Below are 17,297 nucleotides of genomic sequence, written 5' to 3' on the forward strand. Positions count from 1 at the left end.
TTGGAGGGCAGATTAGGCCAGTATTTATAACAGGATTTTTTAAAAACTGTGCCTTAATGAATTTATGGGCTTTTGACAAGTAGAAATGAGGTGGAGGCATTCCAGATGGCAGAAAAGAGATGGATCAAAGCCTAGGAAATGGGAGGAGGTGGGAAATGTTCAGGAAAAAATGATGGTCCAGTTTGGCTGGAACCTAAGCTCCTCTTTAAAAATTCCACACATGCTCTGCCAGAGCCCTGTGCTTTGTGCCTCAGTGACGGGAAGCATTTTGTAAACATCTCCGGTATGAAATATATTCGGAGCTGAGTGATGCCTGGAAACATACGCCCATTCCTTAGGAGGCCTGTTGCCTCTGTCTGCTTCCTGTTCCTTCCTGCACACGTAGTAAACAGACTTGTCACCAAATGATGCCTCTAGTGGGAAATACTCTTCTCTCCTGCTCTGTGTGCAGGCCTAGCCCACAGGGAAGGGATCTTCCATTCGTATTTCATCCTTTCATCAGATGCTTGGAAAGCTTTCACCATTCTGCCTGTCCTTACTCCTTGGATGGAGGCATGGCTACTACAGTGGAAGGTGGTGGTTCGTTGGTTGTGAGGTGGCGGTCCAGGTATTTTAATTTTGACAAATCTCCAAAGGCGATCCAGATCTCCTCTTTTCCTTTTTACACTTTCCTTGCCTCCCATCCATTCCTTCATAGAAATTTAGAACACTACCTGGTACATATTTGGTGTCTATTAACGATTTGTTGAATGAATGAATGAATGAATGAGTTGACAGGCACACCAACCCATTTTTCAGACTGCAGCATGCAATGGAATCAGCAGGAGGGCTTGTTAAAATCTAGATTGCAGGAATTCCCTGGCGGTCCAGTGGTTAGGACTCCGCGCTTTCACTGCCGAGGGCGCGGGTTCCATCCCTGGTCGGGGAACTAAGATCCCACAAGCCTTGTGGGGCAGCCAAAAAAAGAAAAAATATATATAGATTTCTGGGTCCACCTGAAGAGTTTCTGATTCAGTGGGCCTGGAGCAGGGGCTGAGAACAACCCCCTTCCCCCCAGCCCGCTAACCCCTGCCAGGTGATGCCCATGCTGTTGGTAGGGGGAGGGGGTACACTTTGAGAACCACTGGTCTATATATAGATCAATACGGAAATCCCCTGAATACTTTGACCATAACCCGAAACTGATTGGTACCTTTAAATGTTTTGTCTACCATATTCCTGGAAGCTTTTAGAAAAAGATGTTTCCCTATGTTTTCTTACGTAAGTTATGAGAGCAACTTAATAGCATAAATTATAGCCATTGAAAACCGTTTCTGGAAGACATGGAATTTTGATTAAGAATTCCAGGAATTAGAGACCTCTGAATAAAATGTTATCTTTTTCCCATTCAGGGGTTGATGTTTTAATGATGCAGTAAAATTTTAAAAGCCATAGGACTGCTATTAGTTTATCTTGCACTGGCCTTCTTTAATTTCACAACAAAGCAAAAATCAGGCCACCCCTTCTGGAGTGATTGAGAGTTGGATAAAGAGGAGTGTTTCTGTCCACTACCTGGAGGAGAATCCATTTTAAGAATCTGGGACTGCCCTATTGTCTTTTTACCCCTACAGGGAAAACGAAACAAAACCACATTGTTTTCCCATTATGTCAAGTACCCATAAGATGCCAGGTTTTTGCCTTGTTTTCCAGGCCCTTGTAAAAAGTCCAGAATTGCTTAAATAAGAAAATCTTCTGTAAGAAAAAAAAGTTTTTTGGTTTTTTTTTTTTAACTTTTAAACTCTAATGTTTAATAATCACGTCGGGCCATAGCTCTCCTTGGGAAGATTATTCTTGAACTTTCCTAACCTGTATTTCTAATTCTATTAGTTATCTGCAGAGTCAAAGACATCCAAATTTTGTTGGATCACTGTAAATAAAAAGGATATACTTTATAATGGTTTACCATGTGGATTCTCACTGCTCAGAAATTTAAATGGTCAAATGCCCTTGTTCCTGCAAGCTCCCTGACAGCCATTAATTCCAATTACACCTAACTAAACATAGATTTTAGAATTCAGATACACAATATTTGAGCTACAAAGGCATGGCTTTTTCTCTCTCAGAGCCAGACTACACATGAAATTCCCAATAAAATGTCTGACACAGCTCTGAACAACACAGCTCCTAAAATTTATCTGCAAGTCTGGTTTTTATAGTCCTACAGTGGACAGAAATGAGGCTCCTAAGGGCAGAAAATATCATTTGTCTGCAGAAGTGTTCATTGATCTGGCCTTTTTATTAAAACTCTCACTTATTTAGGTTAACATAACTTCTTCCAGACTGAGACTTCAGCTTCAGATTTCTTTTCCTTGCTGTATTTTATAAGACATGCAAAATTAAATACGCCTATATGTAATTATTATTATTTGTAATTGCAGGTTGTATTTTGCATGTTGATTGCTCCCTGCTGCCCCAGTGTTCCATGAGTATATGTAATTTTACCTTATACTCTAATTACACTTTAGAGAATTTTCCATTTATCTGCCAATGGGTTACTTTATCAAAAGGCAGGCAGGCATAGATATCAGAGGCCTTCACAGCAATAGCAAAAACAGAGCTTGATTAAATCACTTTTAGGAAAGGAAAACTAACCCTGTTTTCACATAATTTGGTAGAAATTCATAACTCGGTCTCCCAAGTGAATGGAGGCTAGCAGAGGTGGGTGGAAGTCAGGAGAGGGGACAGACACAGAGCTCAGGCTTGAGAGTGGAGAGCATCAGAACGGATGAGGGTCAAGACAGACACAGAAGATGCTGGCAAGTGAGTAACAGGACCAAGAATAGCAGAATACGGTTGCAAGTTTGGGAAGCAAGGGTGTAGGATGAATGGGATGGCCAGGGAAGTAAGGGTACCAGGTGAGCATGCAGAGGGGGCCTGGCAGACTTATCAGGGGAGTAGGAGGGTGTGAAATTGGCAGATCTATGTAGAAGGTAAGTATCAACACATCAAAGTTAGAGTCAGAGACTGGCAGCTAAGGCTAGGCATGTAAAACTAATGGAGATGCAAGAAAGTGAAGATGGAAACAGAACAATCTATTTTGACTCTCCTAATGAGCCTTAATTAACAGCTCTGGCTGAAAACCTCCCGTGACAGAACACAGAAGCCTCTAGAGCAGCTTGAAGAAACTGTCAGGATGCGGATCAGCTGTTAACTGAATACGTAGCTTGAGTTTCCTTTAGCCCGTTGGTTTCCATTGTGTGGGTAAATGATCAAAGGTGTGAATCTGAATCATCAGCAAGTAAACCGGATGCAAAAAAAAAAGCTAGGAATTGTATTTATGTTACTAGCAGCAACCTTCCTTAGGGAGGGTTAAAATTAATATTTCAGGAGATCTCATTACTAAGTGTTTAGAACCATCTCTGCATAAAATTTTGAATTCCTCAGGCAAGGAAGTAGGTTAGATGTAGAAAAACCCACCAGCTGCCCTGTAAGTCGTATTCACCTGTCGTTTTCAAAGATGAATGAAGGTGGAATTGAAGCCTTAAGTTAGTGGCCCTCACCCAGGTGGCATATTAGAATTATGGAGGAAGATTCTGATCTGTCCAGGGTAGAGCATGAGCTTCAGTATTTCTTAGAAACTCCCCTGGTGAATAGAAGGGCTGGGAACTACTGCTACGTGGAAGAGATCTCAGTGAGAAGAACACAACTCTACGTGCCACGATATTAAAGTATGTCCTAGGAGGTAGCCAGGATTTCCCAGGACCTCATGCAACCTTTGATTTTACTTCTTTGTACAAAAGAAGGCATATGGTGACTTTGGCCAATATCAAGAACGTGGCTCACCTCCTGAGGTCACTATGACTCTTTCTTTCAAGAAAAAGAAATATGAGAACTTGTTGCTTAATCATGCTTTGTGAATATATCTGATAAGTTTCAATCGTTTTGTAGGCCAGTATTGATGGACGCTGTTGCACCTCTGTTCATTACGAGGTGTACAGCCTAATTCCTCCTCCCAGTTTCTGAGTGTGTATCCAGTGATTTGATGTAACAGAAAGGGGAGAAATCTCTATATTTCCAATAGATAAATGTAGCAGTGGGATGTTTTCACCAAGGCAATGGTTAAGAAGTAAAGAAATGGTTTCACACCCAAGAGAAATAGATATTACAACAGAAGAATGCTTTATAAAAAGTAACATTGGGAAAGGGAGGTAACACAAACTTTTGCAGACTGAAGAAAGTCATTTTGAGCCAAAAACAGAGCTACCAAATGATCTAGCAATCCCACTCCTGGGCCTATATCTGGAAAGAAATGAAAACTCTAATTTGAGAAAAGTTCAAATGCACTCCAATGTTCATAGCAGCACTATTTACAATAGCCAAGACATGGAAATAAGCCAAGTGCCCATCAGCAGATGATTGGTTTAAAAAGATGTGGCATATATATATATATATAATGGAATATTAGTCACTAAAAAGAATGAAATATTACAATTTGCAGCAACATGGATGGACTTAGAGAATATCATATGAAGTGAAGTCAGATGGAGAAAGACAAATATTATATGACATCACTTACATGTGGAATCTAAAAAGCAATACAAATGAATCTATAGACAATACAGAAACAGACTCACAGACATAGAAGACAAACTTGTGGTTACCAAAGGGGAAAGGGAAGGCAGGGAGGGACAAATTAGGGGATGGGATTAACAGATACAAACTACTATACATAAAATAGATAAGCAACAAGGATTTACTGTATAGCACAGGGAACTATATTCAATACCTTGTAATAACCTGGAATGGAAAATAATCTGAAAAAATACAAATATTATATACGGAAAACTGCATCACTTTGCTATACACCTGAAACTAATACAATATTGTAAATCGACTATACTTTGATATAAAAAAAAGTCACTTTGACATAGCAACAGTGTCTAACAAAAAATTAGAAAATATTGGTTAATAAAACATAAGTTTATAAATATGGCTAGAAACTCGACTAACTTTGAGATCATGTGTGCATATTAATTGGTTGATGAACACTAGCCATGACCTACAAATTTAAATGGAAATAAAAATCCTATCAAGGATTGGATAAAAATAAATCTTTAAGTCCTATGAAACACTATATGCATATGAGGAGAGTAGTAGCATAATGTCAGCAGGAATGTTATTCATTTTGATTTCTGAGTTAAATTGTCTCCAGGTTCCAAGGTTACATACCAAAGGGATATAGTATTCAAACTTTTCTAAGGTGTAAAACCCTCCATCTAATAAAAAATCCTCCAAGAAAACACAATAAATAAAAGCCTGCCCTGATTGAAACTGAGCTCTGGGTATAGAGCTCCACGTTTAACTTCCTTTCGGCCCCTTTGAGCCCTCGTCCACCAACCTGAAACCAGACTTTTACTTCCATCTCTCCCTCTCATAGATTGAATTCTTTACTATGAGGTTCTTTGGTTTGATTAAGTAAAGCTCCACTAAATCCTCCTAGAATCAGAAGGAAGAAATAATTTCCTTTTAAGCTGGGACCCCTGCTACCCGAGATATTAAAACAACTATATTATTATTTGGCAACAAGATTGGGATACTATTTAAAAAGAAAAGTGCTGAAGAGCAGGCAGTAGAAATCTAATTTCAAGTGTCTCGGTAAGGAAGTCTACACTGAAATTTGAATGAACTCAGTGCAAAAGGACTTGTGCAGAAAACAAGGGAGGACAAAAAGGAAGGGAAATAACCACGTGCCAGACAGTGTGCTAGCCGGTTACACGCACCAGCTGACTTAATGCCACTGCAAGAGTAGTTACTATCTCCTTCACACAGATGAGGAAACGGATGCTTAGAGAAATTCAGCAATTTGCCCAAGTTCTCACAATTAGTAAGTGGCAGACCTGGAATTTGAATCCAGGAATATCTCACTCCCAAAGTCCATGCCCTTCTTCCCCACCGTATTGGCAAACAAGGCACCTCCTCGGAATCATATTTTGAAATCTATTTTGAACTCAAAACCTAGTCACAACATGAGGAACATAGCCAATATTTTACAATATAATAACTGTAAATGAAATATAACCTTTAAAAATTGTGAATCACTATATTGTAACTTATATAATATTGTACATCAACTATACTTCAATAAGAACAAAGTTTTTTAAAGAAATTTATATCTAGTGAAATTCAAGTATGAACCAGGTGGTCTACCTACAATGAAAGAAAATGATCGAATTATTAAAGAAACACTTCACAACAATCATCCTGCCTCCTGGGATTCATATGGTAAAAACATTTCATCCAATATTAAAGTAAATAAATGAGAGAGAAAAATCCAGCCAGAATGATATCTTAAGATGTAAAATAGGGTCACAACCTATAGAATGGAGGATCTATTGCTAGAAGAAAACAAAGGAATCAAATGTCTCCTGCCCCTTGTAGTTCCCGATGGTATTAAGGACAAGACAAGAAATGGGTCTAGTTTGTTGGTACATGGGGTCCAAGGAAGGACATAGGCCAGGATGCTTCTTCATTGTGGTAACAAATTCCTAAAAAGAAAATCTGAAGTTGTAGCCTAAAAAGGGTGATAAAGTTAAATCGGGATAACAAAGCAAAAAATGATATACCAATTGATGGGCAAGAGATTAAAATGTAGAACAAGGTATGAAGGGGAGCAGTGGGAGTGGGGTGTGTGCTTTTGTGGACCAGGTATGTCCTGCTTCACCAAAGCCCCTGCTCTAGGGGTTATTCCCAGTCACAGCCTGGTGATAAAACGGCTAGGAGGCCCCAGCCACAGGTGGCAGTGCTTATTGAGTGTGATTCTCCCAAGCAAGATAATTGTTCCAGGGACCACGATGGTGGGGGAGGGTGAGAGGCAATCATATTCTTCTTGTAGAAATGTGCATGGGGATGCTGAGAGCCTCAGTCTGCTGTAAGACAAAGAGAAAGGAGAGCACCTGAGCGAGGAAGTACTGGAAAGTCCATAAACCGATTGCGAGCTCCCCAACGCTGCCCCAGGGCCTGCTCTTTCTAAGGACCAGTTGTTCAGCATTTTCAGGACTTCCATGAGGCTTCTCTGTAGCCTTAATAATCACACTTTTTAAAACTGAGATAGTCTGAGGAGGTGTCTTAGTCCATTCAGCCTGCTATAACAAAATACCACAGACTAGGTGGCTTATAAACAACAGAAATTTACTTCTCACAGTTCTGGATGCTGGAAGCCCCAGGTCAGGGTGGCAGCACGGTCTGGTGAGGGCCCTCTTCCGGCCAGGTTGCAGACTTCTTGCTGTGTTCTCACATAACAGAAGGGGCTAGGGGCTCTGTGGGATCTCTTTTATAAGGGCACTAATCCCATTCGTGAGGGCTCCACCCTCATGACCTAATCAGCTCCCAAAGGCCCCGCCTCCTAATACCATTACATTGGGCATTAAGATTTCAGCATATGAATTTGGGGGGGACACAAACATTCAGACCAAATAAAATAGCAGTGACTAAAGTGAGTGGCCTGGGTGTATTACAGAGATGGAATTCTAAGGCCCTTAGATGTTTCCATGCTCCTGGAACTCAATTGATAAGGCAAGCTTGTGTTGGGAGAAACATTTTACTCTCTTTGCTTTTTTACACCAAGAAAGGTAACATGGGGTTGCACGAATCCATTGCTTTGGAACATCCCTCACCTTTGGTTGATCTAGGCTGCTTAGATGGTCCCTACTCTTGCCTTTGGATGAAAGAGGCTAAAGGGAAAGCCTTTAGATAGATAGGTCATCCAGTCTCCTTGAAGTAGGAGCCCTAGAAGGAATCTGTAGAAAATATTTGCCTGGAGGACTCTATACCTAGGAATTCCTACAGTGATGAGTTCTTTGCATATCCAATTACACAAAATATTTTCAAATGAGACAGGTTCACCTTGTCTCAATATTCAAGGCCAAAAGCATCTGAAGATAAAAGTACCCAACAAATTGAAGTTGTTAGAAAAATATTTTTAAAATAATAAGCATGATAAGTTAAAAGAGGAATTCTCAAGGAAAAGATTAGAATATAATACTCTCCATAAAAATCTTGAAACAATTCTCAAAAATAATTCAAACGGGAAGGTACAATTGAAGGGCTTTTAGGGCAGGTTTGTCATGAAAGGCAGAGAGCAACCATCCCCAAAAGAGAGCTTGCTGTACACCAAGGAAGGGGCAAGAGAAACACAGTCAGCCTATATGAGCCAAGGAAAGGCCACAGGCAGTCAGAGAAGTTAAAGAAGCACCCAATTTTAATTTTGATCTTGTTTCAGCATTGTAGGACATAAATATTTCCTTCATGGAGCATAAAATAAGGGATTTGGAAGACAAAATCTTGATTTTTTTGGTAAAGTCATTTGACATTGAAATGTCAGGGTTTTTTATTTATGTGGATATGAATTTGAATAAGTGCATTGGTGTTCTATTGCTTCTGTAACAAATTACCACAAATTTAGTTGCTTAAAACAGCATATATTTATTACCTTACGGTTCTGTAGGTCAGAAGTCCAGTATAGGTCTCATCAACTGAAATCAGGTGTCAGCAGGGCTTGTATTCCTTTCCGGAGGCTCTACGGGAGAATCTGTTTTGTTGACTCTTCCAGCTTCTAGAGGCTGCCAGCACACCTTGGCTCACAGCCCCTTCTTCTGTTTTCAAAGCCAGAAACATCCCATCTCTGTGACCCGTTTTCTATGACCACATCTCTAGGAAAGGGTCTCTGATTTTAAGGACTCATGAGATTAGACTGGGCTCACCTCCCCATTTCTAGGTCCTTAGCCTTAATCACATCTGCAAAAGTCCCTTTTGCTATGGAAGGTCACATAGACAAAGGTTCCCGGAATCAGGCATGGACATCTTTGGGGAGCCATTATTCTGCCTGGATCTTCTGCACAATGAGTTAAGCCCACAGGTATCTTCAAGTTGTCCAGACACCATCAGATGCCTAAGCCTTCTCCCCAAATTGATGAGGCATTTTCCTTTCCCCTTGTAATTCATAACTTCTAATGTCCTTCAAGCTGTGTTCTTTAATTTACTAAAGGAAATGGTGCCTTCTCCCTTTCACTGAATAAAATTTCACTCAGTATACAGTTGATATATTTGCTGTTCCTTGTACTCAATTAAAATATTGCACTTAAGAATTTGGTTTTTTGTCCTTTGTTGATCTGTAAACACAACTGCTATATCAGACACTCTCCCAGAAACAAGAGCTGTATATTTAACTCTCTTCAGATGATTTCCACACCATTTCTGCATCATGGAGAGAGAGGATTTTATTGATGCTCTTATCATTTAACAAGCACATGGTAAAACAAGTATATATTTTATAGACAGAAAACAACAGATACATGTTTTTTTTTAAGTCAAGCTATCAAAACACATCAAATTAGGTGAAGTTGGAGAAAAGAACTTTCCAAAGCAAGTCACTAAAAATGTCCTTTAAAAACCATTTTTGTCATGTCTAAAATACAATTTTCCACACACATGCTTTTTCAGAAACTCACTTGCTGCTTAAAATGAGGTACCCTATTGATTATCACCTTAAGTTCTCTACTCAGCAGAGAAAGGTCACAGATGCCATAGGAGATTGGAGCTGGAAGGAAACTTTGAAATCTAGTTTCTCCGTTTTACAGATGAGGAAACTGAGGCTCCATAAGGTGAGAAGAATGAAAGCATAAGAATCGCATTGGTTTTACGGGTTGGATTTCCTGTGAACATGATTCAGAATTAGGACGGAAAGGGAAAGATACTCACACTCCCAGGCTTCCAACTGACAACACTTTTTGTTTGTTTGTTTGTTTTATTGAAGCATAGTTGATTTACAATGTTGCATTAGTTTCTGGTGTACAGCAAAGTGATTCAGTTGTACATCCATATATTCTTTTTCATATTCTTTTCCATTATGGTTTATTACAGGATATCAAATAGTTCCCTAATCTATACAGTAGGACCTTGTTGTTTATCCATTCTATATATAATAGTTTGCATCTACTAACCCCAAACTCTCAATCCATCCTTCCCTTATTCCCCTCCCCCTCGGTAACCACAAGTCTGTTCCCTATGTCTGTGAGTCTGTTTCTGTTTCCTGGATAAGTTCATTTGTGCCAAATGACAACACTCTCGTCCACAGCTTAACCTTGAGAATGGGTGATGGCCACACGCCAGTGGAGAAGGCAGAGAATCGAGGGGTGTCACTCACGCTGGTGGGGTGAGCACAGCGACAGTAAATGAGAGCCTGTACAAGGCCCTGAGGCCAACCGTAGTTCAGCATTGTTTCCCCCAAAGAGTCTAAGCTTCAGTTAAATCTTTTCAACCACTGCTTGATTGATTTTTAATAAATAGGCAAGCTGATCATCTTTCTTCCGAGAATTTTATTTCTGGTGCTAAAACGAATTGAAATCAGCATGCTATGTCATTGTACCTTTTCACCTGAGCATAGAAACATGCAGGAGCAAACAGCTAACCTACTCTCACAGCCTTTACCCATCTCTCACCTCTTCCTCGACCCTCTCCTCACACATGTGACAGCAGCCAAGACGCTAGGCAGTGTTTTCAATCATGACTCGCTCATGCTATGCACCGTCAGGCTCTGAAATCTTCGTTCTCACCCATTCTCCTGTCTCAGATCTCCTACACCCGAAGACAATAGGAACATGGGAAAATATACAGGCTCATTAGACAAACACAACATCCCATCACATGCAGTGATAACAGTTTAATTCAGGCTTACTGCCAGCAAAAGTTTCACACAGGATTCACTCCCATGTTTTCACTCTCCCACCGTCCCCAGTCACAGGAAAAGGCTCCAGAATGGATACCGTCTGGGCTTCCTGGATCTGGATTGGATGTCTGTTTCTTCCCCTAGATTAGGAAAGTTTTCAGTCATTGTTTATTTGAATAAGCTTTCTTCTCCTTTCTCTCTTCCCCTTCTGGGACCCCTGTAATGTGCAAAGTGGTCCATTGGATGTTGTCCCATAAGTCTCGTAAGCTATCTTCACTCTTTGTCATTCTTTTTCCTTTTTTGTTCCTCTGATTGTATGAATTCCACTGCCCTGTCTTTGATTTCCCTGATCCTTTCTTCTGCTTCATCTATTCTGCTGTTGAACCCCTCTATTAAATTTTTCAGTTATTGTATTCTTCAGCTCTGTGTTTTGTCTGGTACTTTATATATTTTATATCTTTGTTGAAATTCTCAATTTGATTATGCATTGCTCCCCTGAACTCACTCAGCATCCTTGTCACCATTATCTTGAACTCTATCAGGTAAACCACTTATCTCTATTTCGTTAAGATCAGTTTCTGGCGATTTATCTTGTTCTTTTGTTTGGGACGTATTCCTGTTTCTTCATTTTCCTTGACTCTCCATGTTGTCTCTTGTACATTAGATAAAATAGCAGCCACCTCTCCCAGCCTTGACAACGTGGTCTCACGTAGGAGATGGACTTTATCCTCTAGCCCCACCCTTGCTCTCAGCTGTCTCTCATATGTCTGTGATCATCCAACTCATCTCTTTTGTTGTTAGTGGCTCCCAATAGTTGAGGGTTTGCCGAGACCCAACAGTGTCCCAAAGGTGAGGATCCCATTCAGTGCCTAGACGTAGGCTGATTGGAAGCTGTACCCTCAGGAGGCAGCTGGGAAAGTATGTAGTTAAGCCCTTTCCAGGGAGAAACTGGGAGAAGGGCTTTTCTTACCTGCTCTCTCTGCATTAGGCTCATGCATATAGTTGTGAAAGAGGGGTGCTCTTGCACCTGTTCATAACCGCTTCTTTGCTTGCTGGACCACGAACGGAAGCCCGATTGCTATCAAAGCCAGGCAACCCAGGGACCCATCTCTTGGGCAACAGAGCAAAAACTGGGGTACAAGCATGTGTACAAGCTCTTTCCAGGGAGATACTGAAGATACATGAAGAGGGCTATCGGGAGGTAGCAGAGGAGATGTCCATCAGTTTCCCTGGTCTCCAAGAAGGATTGCAGGCAGCATCTAGATGTGGGCTAAATTAGAAGTTTGATCGTCAGGCAGCAGCTTTCAAAGTACGCAGGTGGAGCTCCTTCAGGGAAAGACTGGGAGACGGTTCATCTTGCCTGCTCCTCAGGGCAGAGCCCTGGGGAACAGACACAATGAGTGCTTGTGCCCTTGTAAACAGCTGCTCCTTTGTTTGCTATAGTCTTGGCTTTCAGAGCTAGATATTTTGGGGGCCTGTCTCTCAGGTAGGAATCTTAAAAGTTGGGACGCTAAGTGTGGGTTCCAAACCCCTCACTCATCAGAGAGAAGCTGGGAGTTGGGAGGCCCCCCATTGTATGGTGCTGGGCCAAGGGTGTGGTTTATGGCAAGGGTGTGTCTGGCCTTTTCTACTCATCTCGGTGAGGGTATTTTCTCATTTTTCCATTGTGTAGGAGTCCCTCAGTTCGTTTCTGGATTCTTGCTCTGTGTGTGGCTATAGATGTCTAGCTGTTGGTGTGTTCGTGGGAGGAGAGGTGTTCAGGAGTCACCGATATCAAGATCTTGGTCAACCTCTCTCTCCTCCAGAAAGTTTTTTTTTAGTTCCCTGAGAATCTCTTTATTTCCTGGGTCCTTCTTGCAAACAAAGGCTTTAGAAAGTCTGAAAGAGCTGAGAGTCAAGTTGGGAGAAAGGGCAAAAGAAATCCATACACAGGGCACACTAATATTACAAAGTGGTTTATGAGAAGTGATCTTTTACAATAAATGCCTCCTGCTGTTCCTGCTGCATCTCAGGCTCTGGGATGGATGCTGAGATACAGTGGGGAAAACACAAGCCTGGTCCACGGAGTTTTGAATCCAGTGGCAACTGACCAAAACTAAATCTCATGAAAAGAAATGGTCTGCATTTAAGGTTGAAACGAGCTTTATCACCTGGTTTGGACTGGAGGTCAAGACAAACATTACCACCTGATGTGAACCAGAGTTTGCTCATGTACATACATTTGTAGGATTAAAATGTTTTCTTTTCCATTTTTTTGTCTCCTCTATACAGGGGCTAAAGATGTCTTTATCATCTGAATAATTTCCTGAACCCAAGGCAATACCAGAAATATAGTATATATTCAATAAATCTTTGATGCATGAAAAAAACTACGAAAGAGCTTCTGCTCTAAGATTTATTTTTTTAAATTTCATCCAGGAAGGTCCAGGATCCTTTAAGATAATAAAGCTGACATAGGATTGACAAAGACAAAATAAAGGTCTGTCAAAGGAACTACGCCGGGAAGGGCCTATAGATGATCTGGTCACTAAAATTTTGAATAAATAGAGTGAATCAGGTGGTGGACAAGCCAAGGTAAGAAACAGAAGGTCTGTGGCTCATTCCCCAGTGTCTGACTGCTTACTGAGGCCACTGTGCATAACTTTCCACCTGCCAAGATTCTGGACCCTTTTCTTCTAAGCCCTTGGGATCATCCCGATCCCTTGGAATCAATTTATTACTCATTGAATTCATCCAGTCCAATATCCCTCTTTTGACTCTACCTAGTAACCCTCTCAGGCCCAGACATCCTTGTCAGAACTCTCCTTGCTGGCATGAACTTCCCTCCACACTGAAATCATAAAAAGGAATAGGAAAGAGAAAAGGAGCCCCCCAAAAAGACAACAAAGGAATAGTCCTAAAAGTAGGAGAAGTAATACAATGCGCTATCATGCAAGGGATGTGTTATAAAAGGGTGTGGGCAGACTTCCAAGTAGGGTACAAGTGGTTAAGAGAAAGAACTTTGGAGACTCCCTCTGGTAAACAACTCTGCTCTTTGCCAAGTGGGTTAACTTGGCCAAATTATTAATTTCTCTGGGTCCTAGCTTCCATAGATGAGTCATAACACCACTTACCCTCATGGCAGTTTGTGACGACTAAATCAGTGAATACATTTTAATATCTGGCACACAGTATGTTCTCAAAGTTGGCTAATATCATGATAATCACATCACTTGGTCCTTGACCCTTTCATAAGTGTATGGACATATATAAAAGATCTTAAATTTTCCCTTAATAATTACCAAGCCAATGCCATTTTTCTTTCCAAGGGACCAAAAAAGTATTAGAATATAGGAAAGGCGCCTGCTTCACCCTCTTCATTCACAGTAACACATATTTCTTCCTGGAAGAGAGAGTTTGACAGATTATGATGTACAGGTGTTGTCAGGAGGGCAGAACAACCTCGCAGTAAATCAGTTTTTAATTTGTGTTTTTGGAAAATTGGGAAAATGCTTTAAACTGTTCCAGCGACAGAATGCTTTCCCTTTCCTCAGTGGCAGCAACTCCTCCAAAGAGAGCAAGCAGACCTGGTCCTCATATTGTAGATGGGGGCTGGGGAGCCTCATCTTCCAGTCTCTAGGCTGGGGAGGCTTGCCTCCAGTGGAGCCATTCCTGTCACGTGAAAAGTCATACCTGGGCCTCCTCTGAGCAGCAGTGCTGAACACGCCTGGGCTACTGTTTCTGCCCTCACATCGTCTCCCCTGCTCAGTTCAAGCCCCTGGGTGATGACGATGAAAATAAAATGGGAACGGACAAGAATCTGGCATAAGGGATGGAGAGCCATCAGACACAGCTGGGTTGTAGACTTTTCAAAGTTGATGCCAAAGTCAGTAACAAGAAAAGACCAGATGATGAGTTCCTAGGAAGGTGACTCACTGGGCAGAGCACAGGAATCTTGAATGGGAGCCTAGAAGCCTCAGATGGTGAGAGTGCCAGGGAGAGGATTAATGAATAAAAGAAAAAGACAAATCCTGCTCAGAAAAACCAGGCCACCGAAAGCACCAGGAAAGACTGAGTGACAAATGAAGTCTCTACAGCTCTAGTACAGACTGTGTGCCCAGGAAGTCTACTTCAGGAAAATGCTACTGGGGGACATAAGAGACCTCCGGGGCCAGGTGGCCGAGCAGTTTTAACCTGGAACCAAATAGAGAAGGGAGCTTGCTTGTCAGGTAAGCAGAGGCACTGAGAGAGAGCAGTGCATGAGCCCCAGGTAGACTACATTGTTGGTTGGCTGCCCTGCATCTAGTCCTTCTTTCTTCCTTCTTAACAAAATCTCAATTTCTTTCCATGGGTTTTTTTCTTCCCCTATACAGTCTCTGAGAAGGCTGACCCCATCCCCAATTCTAGGATGGGTCTTAGCTGTCTAAAAGCAATCCCGTCCTCCTTTCCAGAGGTTGGTAAATTGTCGTGTGATCCACTGAGACCAGGGAGAGGCTTCCTGGGGCTTCTGCTAAAGCTCTACCCTGCCTTCTGGAAGACATTCTGGACATTCCTCAAAAATTGTTCTTTGTGATGCAAGGTCCAGAGCTGTTGCCAACCTGGGAATGAAGTCAGTCCACTAAGGAGCAAAGAGCTAAAGAAATACAAATATAGGGGGCAAGGGCCGTGGGATTAGGTCACTCGGAAGCCGTCTTACCTAGGATTTCCAATTTCACAAGCCCATAAAATCCTTACGGTGGAAGCCAGTTGGATTTCAATGCTTTTGTCATAGGTGATAGAACACCCTCTAGAAGAAGAAAGAGGAGAAGGAGGAGGAAGAGGAGGAATTATATGGAAGACTCAGAAAAATTATTGCAACTTGCAATAAATCATACTCCAGCTCAGGTCTAGCTGACTTTGGAAGCCTGTCTTTGCCCACTATCATTTCACACTGCCTTTCTACTGGTGAGCAGAGAGGACTGCATGCTTCATTTCCTGCCTCAGTAGGGTGTGCCCTGGACCTCCACACCAGCTGGTAAAATAACTTTTGCTTGAGAAAACAAGGGGCTGTATATAAGAGGAAGGGAAAGAGCCCTAATCCTGGAACCCAATCTTGAAAGGAGAAGCCCAGATCCTATGAAGGTGGCAGAGGCAGAAAGTGCTGGCTTCCCTTCTGTTCTCTGGCTTCCCTGGGTCATGTTTCATCACAGTGCAAATTCTGGCAGGAACGGGAAGGAAACTGCTAGCAACTCCTGTTCTCAAGGCCCTAGCAGAAACAAGTCGATGGAGAAAATAAAATGCGACCAGTGGAGTCAAATAGGTGGAGAAATTGATTGAGTACACTTTTGCAAAAAGAGCAGGGAAAGTTGGACCCTTAACTTCATTTGATTTTATTTTCCTACCCTTTAAGGCAAGTGAAATAAGGCATATATTTCCCCAAACTTTAAGTAATGGAAATGCAGTATGAACATGCCTTTTTATGCACTAAGTACTTTTTCCTTGGAAAATGGTTTATTAACTGCACAGGCAACTTGATTATCAAAGAACACTTTGATAATCCAACTGAACATTCTATTGCCAGGAATGTAGTTACCTAAGACGGAGTTAGCATAAGTAATACAGTTACCTGATATAGTAACAGGTGGAAAGAGGCAAGAGCATCTATTTTAGAGTAGCTTCCTTCCCTGCCCAGCTCAGAAGGTTACCTCCTCCCCCCAAGGCAATGGAAGACAGAGATTCTGATTCCTCCAGCTCCTGGTAGGGAAGAGATGAGTGGGGAGGGGGAGGGAAGGGAGGGCACTCTTGCCCCTCCCATGATGGAGCTCCCATCACTTCCCGGTAACAGAGGGTCTGCATGCCACCACACAGTCCAAGATTCTCATACAAAGGCTGTAACCAGGGGTAGAAATCACATGAGAAACGTATCAGACACCACAATTCCCTTACCTCTCCTTCCATGGGACTCATCTGGAAATACCTAAACTTCGTTATACTCACTGATCCTTTTCTTTTCTTTTCTTTTTTTCTGGCTGTGCTGCACAGCTTGGGGGATCTTAGTTCCTTGACCAGGGATTGAACCCAGGCCCTCAGCAGTGAAAGGGCAGAGTCCAAACCACTGGGCTGCCAGGTAATTCCCCCTCATCAATGCTTCTGCTCTGCATGTGTGCTCAGCAGTTACCTGATCTCACTGTGAATTTGTGAGCACAGACCTCAGGTGGGTCCCAGCGCTGCCTGGCAATCCTGCTACATTTTCCCCTATGCAGTTCACTCTCTCACTCTTCCAATGATTCACTTTTCTCTCCTTAGACCTCCCACATTCCCCTCCCTCCTCATTCTCAACCGATGGCTTTGCTTCTTACTTCAATGAGAAAATAGAGGCAAACAGAAGAGAATTCCATATCCTCCCATTATCAAGTTTACCAATTTTTCATACATAGCAACGGACCTTGTGCTTATCTAGGCAATCCCTCCCCTTGTGCACAGAATCTCAGCCCCTCTCAGCTGCTCTTAATTGTGAAAGAGCCTCAAGGGGTTGGTGAGACTCCTGAAAATATATGCAAAACGTCCTGTGTATAAGTATTTTATTCTGAGGAAACGTCCATAGTTTTCATAAAAATCTCAAACAAAACATTTAGCT

This window comes from Eschrichtius robustus, chromosome 9 (genome assembly GCF_028021215.1).
Source record: "Eschrichtius robustus isolate mEscRob2 chromosome 9, mEscRob2.pri, whole genome shotgun sequence".
Classification (NCBI taxonomy): Eukaryota; Metazoa; Chordata; class Mammalia; order Artiodactyla; family Eschrichtiidae; genus Eschrichtius; species Eschrichtius robustus.